Genomic DNA, 13606 nt, shown 5'->3' with positions numbered 1-13606 from the left:
AATTATATAATATGAACTTTAAAATAAACTCGTTTTCCTAAGTTTATGAATTTTCATGATTCCATAAAAATCAATAAAGAGTAAAATCATATAACCTTAGAAGTATATTTCAGGTTTAGTCTAACTCTTATATTTTACAGGTTATATGAAGTGTGTCTACTTTCCTGATTTCTGCTGTCATTTTTTTTTTTTTTTTTAAAGTATTTTTAGAGACAGGGTCTTACTCTGTTGGCCAGGCTAGAGTGCATCATAGCTCACTGCAGCCTTGAACTCCTGGGCTCAAGCAATCCTCCTGCCTCAGCTTCTCATCTGCTGTCATCTCGATGTCATCGAAATCTGAATTTCCAGATCAGACCTCTTCCCTGAACTCAAGTTCTTAATAGACTTCTCTACCATTGTGTCCTACAGGCACCTTGACAAATTTTACTGGTTCTCTCCCAAATCTGCTTTTGTATTTTTTTCCTTGGTGAATGGCACAATCAAATGTTTTGTCATCTAAACCCAAATCCTGGGAGTTCCCTTCTCTCCTTCATTTTCTAAGTCTGCTGGAGATTCAGTGCTTACTTTCATAATATTATTTTTGATATTTATCCCCTTTTCTTGGCCTTTGATATTGCTCTCATTTAGAGCCTTGTAATTTTTTTTTTATCTGTACTGTTATAATTTTCTAATTGGCCCCCGGCCATTAGTTTCCTACCTTTTCCACCCATATCCAAAAAATCTTGTTTGCAAGGCCATATTTCTAAAATACAAATTGGATCATATTACTGCCTAACTTAAAACCTGTCAGTTTTCCTGTGTTGTTTCTAGCACTGGTTCTTTGGATGCTGTTGACCTATTTTGAGATTCTAGAGACTCCTTGACCCCCAAAATTTCAGTACCCATAGAATATGAAACCTAGGTTAAGAACGCTTCTTTCTACATACAAAAGTTTAAATTCCTCTATGGTTTATAGACCTGTATTGATCTGGCTACTGCCTTATCTCTCCAGACATCTTTATTCTCCCCCCAACCCAATCCTGACTCTAGCCATATGGAGCTACTTGTTTTTACTCCTAACATGTCAGCATGTGCTTCTTCCTTTGCTTAGAATTTCTCCTTTTCTTTTTTCTTTGGTTGCATTATGAATTCTTTCAACAGACATTTATAGAATTCTTTCAGGAGTTGTGCTGTGTGCTGGGTTTACCATGTATTCACGGAGCTATCTGATAATATAGACTGAAATTAAACACAAAATAATTAAATAGGTATAAAACTTGGTAAATGATATTAAAAAAAGAGAACAGGGTAATTATGGGAAATAATACAGGAGGGCCCTAATTCTATTGAGGAACAGAGGTCAGGAAAGGCCTTTTTGAGTTAGCAATCTGTAAGCAAAGACCTGAAGTATACTCAGGAGTTGAGTTGGCAAGGAGAGTGTCTCGGATAGAACAGTATGCAAGACATCACTTTTTAGGGCTACAGTGCTTGTGAGGCACTGAAGAAAGGTAACTATGGCTAGAGTGTAGTGAATAAGCAGGAAAGTTGTAGGAGTTGAGATTAGAAAGGTTACAAGAGCTATATTTGGCTTTGGTATGTCATGTTTGGTGTTTGGATTTTTTTCCTAAATGCAATGGAAAGCTAATGAAGGAATTTAAGCTGGGGAGGGATGGAAGATTTTTGTTTTGAGATTATATGGCTGCTGTATAGGAAAATGAATTGGAGGATGTGTGCAAGAATAGAAGTGGCAAGACCTATTAAACTATTGCAAGTAGTCTAGGGTTGATGAGGTGGATTGCTCCAAGCTGGTAATGGAGAAGGTCAGAAGTAGACGATTTTGAGATATGTATTGAAGGTAAAATCATTTTAATGGGATGGCAGTTGTAAACTCAGTCCAATAAAATAGAGACTTTATTTTATTTATAGTTTTGTCTTCAGACTCTAGAGAGTACGTGATATACAGTAGGTGCTCAGTTAGTATTATTGGATAGATAGAGAGTTTGATGTATTAGATGTGGGGATGAGGGAGAGAAAGATGCCATTAATGACTTCTAGATTTCTAATTAGATCAGCTAGGTGGATGGAAGTCTATTTATTGAGATAAAAAAACAGGTTTTGGGAACAGGGTAAGAATTTAGTTTTGGATTTGTTGAATTTGAGATGCCAGTAAGATATCTAAATGGATATGTCCAGAAGGCTATTGGTTGGAGCCCAGAAGATAGAGCAAGTCAATCTGCCCATATCAGGTATCTATTCTTTCATTAAGCAAATATTTATTGAGCACTTACTCTGTGCCTAGCACTGTCCTTGTATACAGCAGTGAACCAAAGAACCCTGCTGTCACAGAATTTATATTCCAGCAGGGTGAGCGGGAGTGGAGGAAGAGATCAGATTCTTATTTTAAAAAAACAAAACAAAAAAACATATTGAGTACTAATATATTTGTTGAGTATGCAGAAGTAGCATATGGGGTGTATAGTGAGGGTACAAAGTTGAGACAAATTCTCCATTAAGGAAGTTCTGTTGGATGGTGTGGGGGTGGCTTTTGTTAAAATTATCTTCTTTATTAGTTTCTGTATGTTAATCCAGTGCTTACCCTCAGTCCTTTTACCTTAGTTTCTACATTCCTGAGTTCTTTATGTTGATTATATTTTTGTTGTTTGGATTTTGTCTTCAATTTTTTTTTCCTCTCTAAGAAGAGCTCATGGATGCTCTGTCTCCTTATTTCTCGAAATATTTCTTGTATCTCAAAATCAACGCACACAAATCAGTGGCATTCATATATGCCAATAACAGTCAAGCCGAAAATCAAATCAAAGACGCAACACCTTTCACAATAGCATCAAAGAAAATGAAATATCTAGGAATACATTTGACAAAGGAGATGAGAGACCTATATGGGGAGAACTATAAAACACTGAGAAAAGAAATTGTAGAAGATGTAAACAGTTGGAAAACCCTACCATGCTTATAGATTGGTAGAATGAGTATTGTTAAAATGTCCATACTACCTAAAGTGATCTACAGAATCAATGTAATTTCTATCAAAATACCATCATCATTCTTGACAGATCTAGAAAAAATAATTCTACACTTCATATGGAACCAAAGAAGACCTCGTATAGCCAAAGCAATCTTAAGCAAAAAGAACAAATTGGGAGGCATCAGTTTATCAGACTTCAAGCTTTACTACAGGCTATAGTAGACAAAACAGCATGGTACTGCCACAAGAACAGAGATACAGACCTTTGGAACAGGACTGAGAACCCAAATATAAAACCATCCTCATGTTGTCATCTGATCTTTGACAAAGCAGACAAAAATATACATTGGGGAAAAGAATCTCTCTCTATTCAATAAATGGTGCCGGGAAAACTGCAGAAGATTGAAACTGGATCCCCACCTCTCACGTCTCACAAAAATCAACCCATGATGGGTAATAGACTTAGGCCTATGGTGTGAAACCTTAAGAATTCTAGAAGAAAATGTTGTGAAAACTCTTATAGACATCGGCCTAGGCAAAGAATTTATGAAGACCCCCAAAGCAATCACAGCAGCAACAAAAATAAACAAATGGGACCTGATGAAATTAAAAAGCTTCTGCACAGCCAAGGAAACTATCACTAGAGTAAGTAGACAACCTACAGAATGGGAGAAAGTATTTGCATGCTACACATCCGATAAAGTGCTGATAATAAGAATCTATATAGAACTTAAGAAAATTAACAAGAAAAAAATCAAACAACCCCATCACAAAATGGGCAAAGGACGTGAACCGAAATTTTCAAAAGAAGACAGAATAATGGCCAGCAAACATATAAAAAAGTGTTCATCATCTCTAATCATTAGGGAAATGCAAATCAAAACCACAATGAGATATCACCTAACTTCAGCGAGAATAGCCTTTATCAAAAAGTCCCAAAACAACAAATGCTGGTGTGGATGTGGAGAGATTGGAACACTCTTACACTGCTGGTAGGACTGCAAATTTGGAGATATCTCAAAGACCTAAAAATAGAAATACCATTTGATCCAACAATTCCACTACTAGGCATCTACCCAAAGGAAAAAAATACATTCTGTAATAAAGACATCTACACGCGAATGTTTATAGCAGCACAATTCACAATTGCAAAGATGTGGAAACAACCCAAGAGCCCATCAATACATGAGTGGATTAATAAAATGTGGTATATGTATACCATGAAATACTGCTCAACTACAGAAAACAATGGTGAACTAGCACCTCTTACATTATCCTGAATAGAGCTTGAGCCCATCCTTCAAAGTGAGGTATCACAAGAATGGAAAAACAAGCACCACATGTATTCGCCATCAAATTGGTACTAACTGATCAACACTAAGGTGCTCACATGGTAGTAACATTCACTGGGTGCCAGTCGGGTGGGAGGGGAGTCGTGGGGGTGGGTAAACTCACAGCAAATGGATGCAGAGTGCACCGTATGGTGGAAGGGCACACTTGCAGCCCTGGTTCAGGCGAGGATAAGGCATTATGTGTAACCAAAATGTTTGTACCCCCATAATATTCTGAAATAAAAAAATATTTCTTGTATCTTTTCTATTTCCAGTATGCAAAAGAAAAAGGAAAAAAATTAAAGAAATTTCAGACATTGTACTGTTATCTTCTGGTATATGGAGTCTTGTGGAGAAATCTTAAGGCCAACTTAATTGTTCCCACTTATATATAATTTAATTTTTTTTTAAATCTGTATGTTCCTGTAGCTCTTTATTTTAAAATGTTAAATTTTCATAACTTTAGCAGTATATGTGTTAGTGTTGATTATTTTGTATAAGTTTTTCTAGGGTACTCTGTGGCCTTGTACTCTTCAGGTTCAAATCATTATGAATTTTGTGGAATTTTTCTCTAATGTATTTTTGAATATTCTTTTTATTCCTGTAAGGCATAGTGGTTAAGACTCTAGAGATACAAGGTCTGGGTTCACATCTTAGCTTCCCTTCCTACTGACTTTGGGCAAATTCCTTAATTTTTCTGTGCCTTAGTATCTTCAACTATAAAATAGGGATAATCATAGTACTTAGCATTAAATGAGTTAATATAGGCAATGAAATTACAGGAGTTACTGGCATATGGTAAGTGCACAATGACTGTTAGGTATTATTATTGTTTCAATTTTCTGTTACTATTCTTTTCTGTCAGTGTTTAAAAGGCCTGTGTGGCTCACAGGAAAGAGCTTGAGGTCACTGGGTTCCCTGTGTTGTGATCTGGTGGTAGTTGCTCTGTCTTTCCATCACCATCTCCACTTTACCTCCAGTAGTATTGTAAATCTGGGAATGTGTTAGCAATGTTATTTTTTCTTTATTTTTACCTCCTCCTGCTGTTCTGGATCTCTACAGAGTCCCCTATTCCTTTGTTCTATCCACACACCTGGATATTGCCTTCCTAATCAAAGGACAGTTGGATCTGCATTTCTAGCCTGTGATCCTTATGTTTAGGGAAATCAGTTTCCTGTTCAAAGTCTACCAAAACTTCCTTGGTATGGATCCAGAATTTAACAAATATGGGAAGTATGTTTTGTAGTTAGTGGTTTGAAGTTATAATTGTGTCTTTCCTTCATGGAAGATGGATTTTCCTCCCTCTATTTTTGTTTTTAGTGTTGAGAAATTCTAGTGGAGTAGAATTACTTTTGCTCTCTTCTTTTCTTTACACATTTAACACATATTTATTGAAGGAACAAGTGGTTTGAAAGAACGATGCCATTCAGGTAGAAACATGTTTCTCTTTAGATGTATAGCTGGCAAGTTGCCCATATGGCAAAAGATATTAACTGAATTCTCCCCTGAGCTTTGGGATTTGGAGATTCAGATTCTGTAGGATTGGGAGTTCTTTTCTTAACCAGTTTATATTGGCTTATCTTTTCCTGAAACTATATAAAAGGGTTTGAATTCCTTTCTAGCTAAATATCTTATAGTTATACTAGATCTAGTTTTCTGAGTCTCACTCATGTGAAGGCTTCTGGTTAACTGTAAAAAACTATACAAAGGGAAGTTATTATAGTAATGTTTTTGTTGTAATGTGGTAGTCCGGAGGTTGAGAGCTGGGGTTCTAGTTAGATTCATATGAGGTTTTGAATCTAAGCTCTTTCATCTACTAGTTATATAGCTTGTTTAAGTTACTTAACCTCTCTGAACCCCACATTTCTCTTCAATAAAACAAGGCTAAAAATTATGTATCTCATAGAATTATTTTTAGAATTAAATGAATTAATACATATAAAGTACTTAAAGCAGAGACTTTAAGTATGCAAGTAAAAGCACTCAAGTTTTAGCTATTGTTATGATTTTAATTATTATTATTCTTAAGGATAATGGATTACATGTGTTTGGAACAATCTCCTTAGCTTATTTTTTGACTACCAAATGTTACTTGAAGCTTCTGAGTGTTCTTCAACTAGCCATTCTTCCCAAATGAGTATTTTTTAGAGAAGCTAACCCCAGGAAATATGGCATAGGTCACTGTATTGTTCTCTACCTCTATAATTTATGTTTATTCTAGCCAGTTCATCTGTTATATACAAGTTCAGCAGAATGGTTTTTCTTATAAAGAGTTAAGAAACCTTTGTTCTGATGATGAGCCCATGTAAATTTGGGTTTAAGCACTGTTGGAAAATTAAGGTGGGTTTCCTTAATGGGGAATCTGGCCATTCACCATTCTCCACCCTCCCAGGGTAGAATTTTTTTCAGGAACTAAATAGCTCTATCTAGCAGGGTCTTCCTGCCTTTGGCAGTGGAGCAGCACAAAGGCCACATTGAGCATAGCTGCTGGGGAAACCCTTTTTCCTTCTCTGGCCTGTAAATGCTGTTCTGTCTCTGTGAAAAGCCCTGACATCAGCTCTTGGAAAAATCCAAATACTTGTGTTAGAACAGGACTGAAACACTTGCCTGGGCAGAGACTAATGGCTGAACTATAAGTTTACCAAATGCCTCTCAGTCATGTTATGCTTTAAAAAAACAAAACAAAACAAAACAAAAACACACCTAAGTTTTAGACATTATATACAGAAAATAGGATAGAAAGGACAACTTAATCAGCTGCCTCCCATTTTTTGCTATTTTCTCCTTATTTGTTTTTGTTTTTCCTAAATAAAACCTACCGTCAAGATAATGTGGAATTCTTGCTTGTGGTGTGAGGGAGAGAAAATATGTCAACATTATAAACTTTGTATAATGTTCTCCACATATTAGATGTTTCATAAGTGTTTGATGTTTAGGACAAAACACACTGTTACTGTAAACATAGCTTGAACTTGACTTTCTTAGTGTTCAAATCTGTGCAGTATGATGCTTTATTCATTCATCAGAGTGTTCCTTTGGAGTATAAATCAGATCATGCATTATATTATGAATAAAATCTAAACTTAATACCATGGCTTACATTCTTATGTTATCGGGCCCCCATCTACTTCTGTTGATCTCATCTCAGTACTTACTGTCTTGGTCATTCTCTATGCTTCAGCCACAGTGGTGGGCTTTGTATTTCTTAAATATATTTAGCTGTGTACCCCTGTGACCCTTCTGCTAGCTGTTTCCTTTGTCTATAACTCTCAGTCCCTAGATCTTCTCATGGCTAGCTCCTTTACCTTATTTATGTCTCAGCTCAAATGCCTCAGAGGTCTTTTTTAAAATAAACTAAATTAACAAATTTAGTCAAATCACATCTCTTTTATTTTTCTCATAGCACTTGTCACTATTTGAAATTCTTTGGTGTAATCGTCTCTTCATAGTTGGTGTCTTCTTCCTGTGGAATGTAAGCTTCTTGAGGGCAGAGGCCTTAAGCTGTTCACTGATGTAAGCTCCAATGTCTAGAAGAGATCATGGCACAGGTTGGTGTTTGTGTGATTTAGTATGCATTTGACTTCCTATAACGGGAAACATGTCAAACTGATTTAAGCAGTAACATATTTACTGGCTCACATAAAAAAGAAGTCTAGAGATAGACTTCATAGATCAGTTTTAGTGGCTTAATGTGTCAAGGGCCGAGGTGCTTTCCATCTTTCCACTCTTGCCATCAATATCAACTTCATCCTAAACTAGTCCTTGAGGATGAATGCTAAGTAGCAGTTAACTGCTGCTTGCTTCTTCATTCCTGTCCAGTGGGGGGGAGAGAAAGAAGTTTCATGTAGTTCTGTCTTAAGAGTGAGGTAATACTTTCATACATGCCTCCAGTGTCCTTCGTTTCTGTTGTCATTACCTCTTTCAGAACCAGTCACTTACCCAAGGTTGGAATTACCAACAGGCCGGGCTCTTTATTGTTGCGGCAGATGGAGTCAGCTTCCCCTCAGTCATGTGGACTCTGAGGGGAATAGTAGATAGCTGAATAAAACTGGAGTTCCCTTAGAAGGAAGGCTCTGGTTTCTGGATTGAGAATAACATATCCCCTATAATTCTCAATAAAAATCTGTTGAATTTTTATAGTTTACATGTATTGTCGGGCATATGTTCAGCACTAGTTAATCAGAAGACAAAATGAAATAGATAGAACATGATCCTTACCTTCAGATAATTAAGATTAGTGAGAAAGTCAGACAAGTTAACAGAATATGAAAATTGCTTTAAAAATCAATTAATTGATTAAAATAATTTAATCCAAAGAAGGCAGAAAGAAAAGGAGAAACAAAGAACAGATGAGACAGAAATCAAATAGCAAGCTGATAGATTTAACCCTACCCACATCAGCAATCACATTAAAGGTAAATGTTCTGAGCATCCCAATTAAAAGGAAGAGATTATCAGATTGGATGAAACAGCAAAGCTCAACTATATGCTGCCTCCAAGAAACACACCTTGAAATTAAAGACACACCCATAGTTTAAAAGTAAAAGAATGGAAGAAGATTTGCGATGTTAACACTAATCAAAGGAAAGGTAGAGTAACTACATTGGAACCAAATAAAGTAGATTTAAGGGCATAGACTATTACCAAGGATAAAGAAGTTCATTTCATAATGATAAAAGGGTCAATGAAAAAAGAATGCATAACATTTCTAAATTTTTATGTGCCTAGGAACAGAGCTTCAAACTTCACAAGACAAAAACTGACTTAACTGCAAGGACAAACAATCCACAATCATCATTATTGATATCAGTGTCTTTCTTTCAATAATTGATAGATGCAAATAATTAGCAAGGGTGTAGAAACTTAAACAACATTATTGACCAATTTGATCTAATTGTATTTTTGGAACATTCAGCCAGCAACACAATACATTTTCTTTTTGTAATAATACATGAAACATTTATCACGATAGACCATTTTCTAGGCTATAAATTAAATTTCAGTAAAGTACAAGTATTCAAGTCATGCAAAGTATGTTTTCTGATCACAGTGAAAATAAATTAGAAATCAATAAAGATATCTGGAAAATCTCTAAATATTTGGAAATTAAACAACACAATTCTAAATAATCCATGAGTCAAAGTAGAAATCAAAAGGGATATGGGAAAGTATTTTGTGTTGAGTGAGAATGAAAATACAACATATCAGAATTGTGGGATGCCACTAAAGCGTTGCATAGAAATTTATAGCATTAAACACCTATTAGAAAAGAGGGAAGGTCTAAAATCAATGATGTCAACTTCATTTTAAGAAATTAGAAAAAGAGCAAATTAAAGCTAAAGTAAGCAGAAGAAAGAGAGATAAAGATCAGAGCAGGAGTCAATGAAGTAAAAAACAGAAAAGCAAAAGAAAATTAACCCCAAATGTGGATCTTTTGAGAAGATTAATAAAATTGTTAAACCTCTAGCCAGGCTGATCAGGAATAAAAGAGAAAAGGCAAACATTACCAGTATCAGAAACAAAAGAGATAACATCATTACAGATTCTGCAGATACTAAAAGGGTAATAAAGGAACATTATGAACAGTTTATGTCAATAATTTAGATGAAATATGGATGGAGATCTTATAAATTCCAACTATATATAATATATAATGTCATATATACAAAAATGGGAAAATATATAAAAATGTATACACTATGTGTGTATAACAACAGGGTGGGGTTTATCCCAGGAGTACAAGGTTGGTTTAACATTGAAAAGTCAGGCAACATAAGTAAATGGATGGTGGTAGATGATGGGAAGTAGATTTCTCACTGTCAGCCAGGGGAGTTACGCAAGTAAGGAAAACTGAATGAACTCTGTGGTACTGGAATAGAATCAGAGATACCAGTATGAAGTCATGTTTAGCTTAACATATATATAGATAGATAGATAGCTACAGAAACAATTATGGATATGTCCATATACGTGAGTTAGTATACATACATAAATTTCCTAGCTCTGACTGCTGAGAGGACCTAGAAGAAGTGATGACACCCTAGTAGCAGTGAGCACAGCCAGCCCTGGATCTTGGTTACTAAATACCATTCTCCAATAAAATGGCTCCTTGGAGAAATGGTTGATTCTATAGCTGAAGTATGGAAAATGCAAGATGAGCCTGGAGCACCTAGTGCCAGAAACAAGGAAGTGCTCAAAAAACCAGAAGGGTGGGGGCATGTCAATGGCTTCAGCTGAAACAGTTTGAGCAAGAAAATAAATAATATAGTATGGGATTATAATTCAGAGTATAAAATAAACAGACATGAGTCCATACTGATATAAAAGATTGTATAAATATGTGGGCAAGAAAACACAAATCTTCCTTACAGAAAAATTCCAAGCAGTATATGTGGATTTCTCCTTCTGCAGGAAATGGAGCTTAATCCTCTCAACTCCTAGTGGGGGTTGAACTTGGTGACTTGCTTCTAAAGAATAAAATATAGCCCAGGGGTGGGGAACCTACGGCCTTAGGGCCACATGTGGCCTTCTGGACCCTTGAGTACATACTTCTATTGAATCCAAATTTTATAGAACAAATCCTTTTAATAAAGGGATTTGTTCTGTGAAGTTTGGATCTGATTGAGGGGCCGCACTCGGGGATCTGGAGGGTCACATGTGGCCTTGAGGCCACAGATTTCTCACCCCTGGAAGGAGAAGCCTGGCAAACACTGTCTTAACACTACTAGTGATTAGCCGGGCACGGTGGCTCACACCTGTAATCCTAGCACTCTGGGAGGCTGAGGCAGGAGGATCCCTTGAGCTCATGAGTTTGAGACCAGCTTGAGCAAGAGTGAGACCCCGTCACTACTAAAAATAAAAATGGCCTCCTCCTGTAGTCCCAGCTACTCGGGAGGCTGAGACAAGAGGATTGCTTGAGCCCAGGAATTTGAGGTTGCTGTGAGTTAGGTTGATGCCACGGCACTGTAGCCCAGGCAACAGAGTGTGACTCTGTCTCAAAAACAAAACAAAACAAAACAAAAACAAAAACAAAAAAAACATTACTAGTGATAAGTCATGTTGATAACATGTACCTTCATGATAGGTAATGAAAAGGGAACTTTACCTCTCTTGTATTCTGAAAGTAGACCCACACATATGTGGTCAACTGATTTTCAAGAAAAGTATAAGGGCAATTAGTGGAGAAAGGATGGCCTTTTCAACAAATGGTGCTGGAACAATTGGATATCCATATGCAAAAGAATTCACTTCTATCCATATTTCATACACTGTACAAAAATTATTGCAAAATATATTGTAGATCTAAAAGTAAAATAGAAAGTTTAAACTTTTGCAAGAAAACATAGGGGAAAATCTTTGTGACTTTGGGCGAGACAAAAATTTCTTAGGTAGGACACCAAAAACGTGGGCAAAGACCCAATTTGCAAATAAGGTTGCATTCACAGGTACTGGGATTTAGGACTTCAACATATATTTGCAGGGGACACAGTTTAACCCACAACAAATGTAATGGTTCCCAATTTACGGATGCTTTCATGTTTAATACAGGGAAACCGAGAATCTCTGTATGCACTTAGTACTTTTCACATACTGCATAAGAAATGTATGTTCTGCATTTATGTTTACTCTTTTCAAATGTATTGATGCTGTGATTAATAAAACACAAATTCATCTGAAAATATTAAGAATTCATTTTAGCTCTTTGGCATTTATTCAGTTTTTGGATAGTACACCTATAACTGCTATTACGTAGATCCCTGAGTTTTGTTTTTTGTTTTTTTACTTTTTACTTTTAACAGAAATAGAGAGAGACTCTCTCTCACAATTTCTCTCTTGGGCACCAAAGTAATGTTACCCTACCAGGGGTGGGCACCTTGCAGCCTCAAGGCCACATGTAGCCCTCCAGATCCCCAAGTGCGGCCCCTCAACCAAATCCAAACTTCATAGAACAAATCCCTTTATTGAAAAGATTTGTTCTATAAAATTTGGATTTGGTCAAAAGGCCATATGTGGCCTCAAGGCCACAGGTTTCAGCTCCTTCAGCTTCTGATGCTGTCTTTCCCTAAAGGTTAGACATGAGTCCATTGAATTAAGCTAGGAGACCAGTGTATCCTCTCTTTTCTGTTTACCTAGTGCCCACACAAACTCCTCTTATCTCTAGTTCAAACTCCCGTCTGGATTCCTTAGTATAAATGAATTCATCCGAAGGACAAAATCAAGGGGGAGTGTAGAACTTGAGTTACAAGAATATTTGTCACAACATTGTTTATTATGCTGAAAACCTGGACCCAGTCTAAATATTTACAAAAGGGAACTGGTTAAATTAATTAAATTAAGAATTACTTAGAGCTCTGTTTTACAAATCTTTGTCTTATTTGGAAGTTCAATATATTAATATAAAATAAATAAAGCCAAGCAGCTCTTATGTATGGGGAGTCTACAGCCCCATCTACCCACTCTTGCTCTGTGAACTCCTAGGCTTTTATGGAACACAGTTTACAACCAATGCTGTAGTGAAATATTTAATGTTGGAAAAATACATTGATGTTTATTAAGCTGAAGTTAACCAGTATGTCCAGCATGCTTTAATTTTTATAAAAAGAAATTAAGAAGAATTTCTTCATAAGGAAATAATTAAATACTTTCTATGGATGTAGAAGATGTGCTATAATAGGAGATTTAATTGTAATGATATTGGTTATGATCAGTTTTTTAGCTTTTTCATCTCCACCTTTATTTTATATTGATATAGCCTCTAAATTTTACTTATTTATAGACATACACTTACCAGCTAAGGAATATCGTATATGTAAATTTAAGGATATGTAACTAAAAGACATCCATAACGTATTTCTTGTATAATTTTAAAAATTCTAAGTAGAAAACCTGGAATATGCCCAATCCTTATTTCATTAGCATTCTACCTGCAAAGTGTTTGAGGTTTTTATTTCTCCATAAGAAATAGATCTATATTGGTTTAGTTCAAGGAAATTGTGAACATTTTTAGAGTACCTGGGAACTAAGTTTATACTTTTTTGATCCCCAAAAAATCCTTAATGATTTTTTGGGCAAATCCTTGTCTGTTTAGCTTTGTGGTATAGATATGGCTGTGGTTAGGCTTCTTTGTATTCAAGGAATGAGTGCACACCAGATATAACACTTGAAGAAAGATAAGCAGAAATATGAATACTCTGATTTGGAGGTTAGTATACTTTGGCGGTTTTTGCTTCTCTTAAGATTTTAGAAATAAAATATTCCTATTCCTGTGATTGTATTGGCACTAGGTAAGAAATGTTTAGGAACATTTAAGGTA

General features: G+C 35.8%; 1 protein-coding gene across 8 annotated transcripts in view; it reads left to right on the top strand.

The window, feature by feature from the left end:
• The window catches only part of ARHGEF12 (Rho guanine nucleotide exchange factor 12), a 148120-nt gene that overhangs the window by 43199 nt on the left and 91315 nt on the right, over positions 1–13606 (top strand). The gene's annotated exons all lie outside the window — the stretch shown is intronic.

The sequence above is a fragment of the Eulemur rufifrons genome, chromosome 6 (assembly GCF_041146395.1).
Source record: "Eulemur rufifrons isolate Redbay chromosome 6, OSU_ERuf_1, whole genome shotgun sequence".
In the NCBI taxonomy this organism is placed as follows: Eukaryota; Metazoa; Chordata; class Mammalia; order Primates; family Lemuridae; genus Eulemur; species Eulemur rufifrons.
The sequence above is the reverse complement of the archived record's forward strand: the minus strand, read 5'-3'. Positions and strand labels throughout refer to the sequence as shown.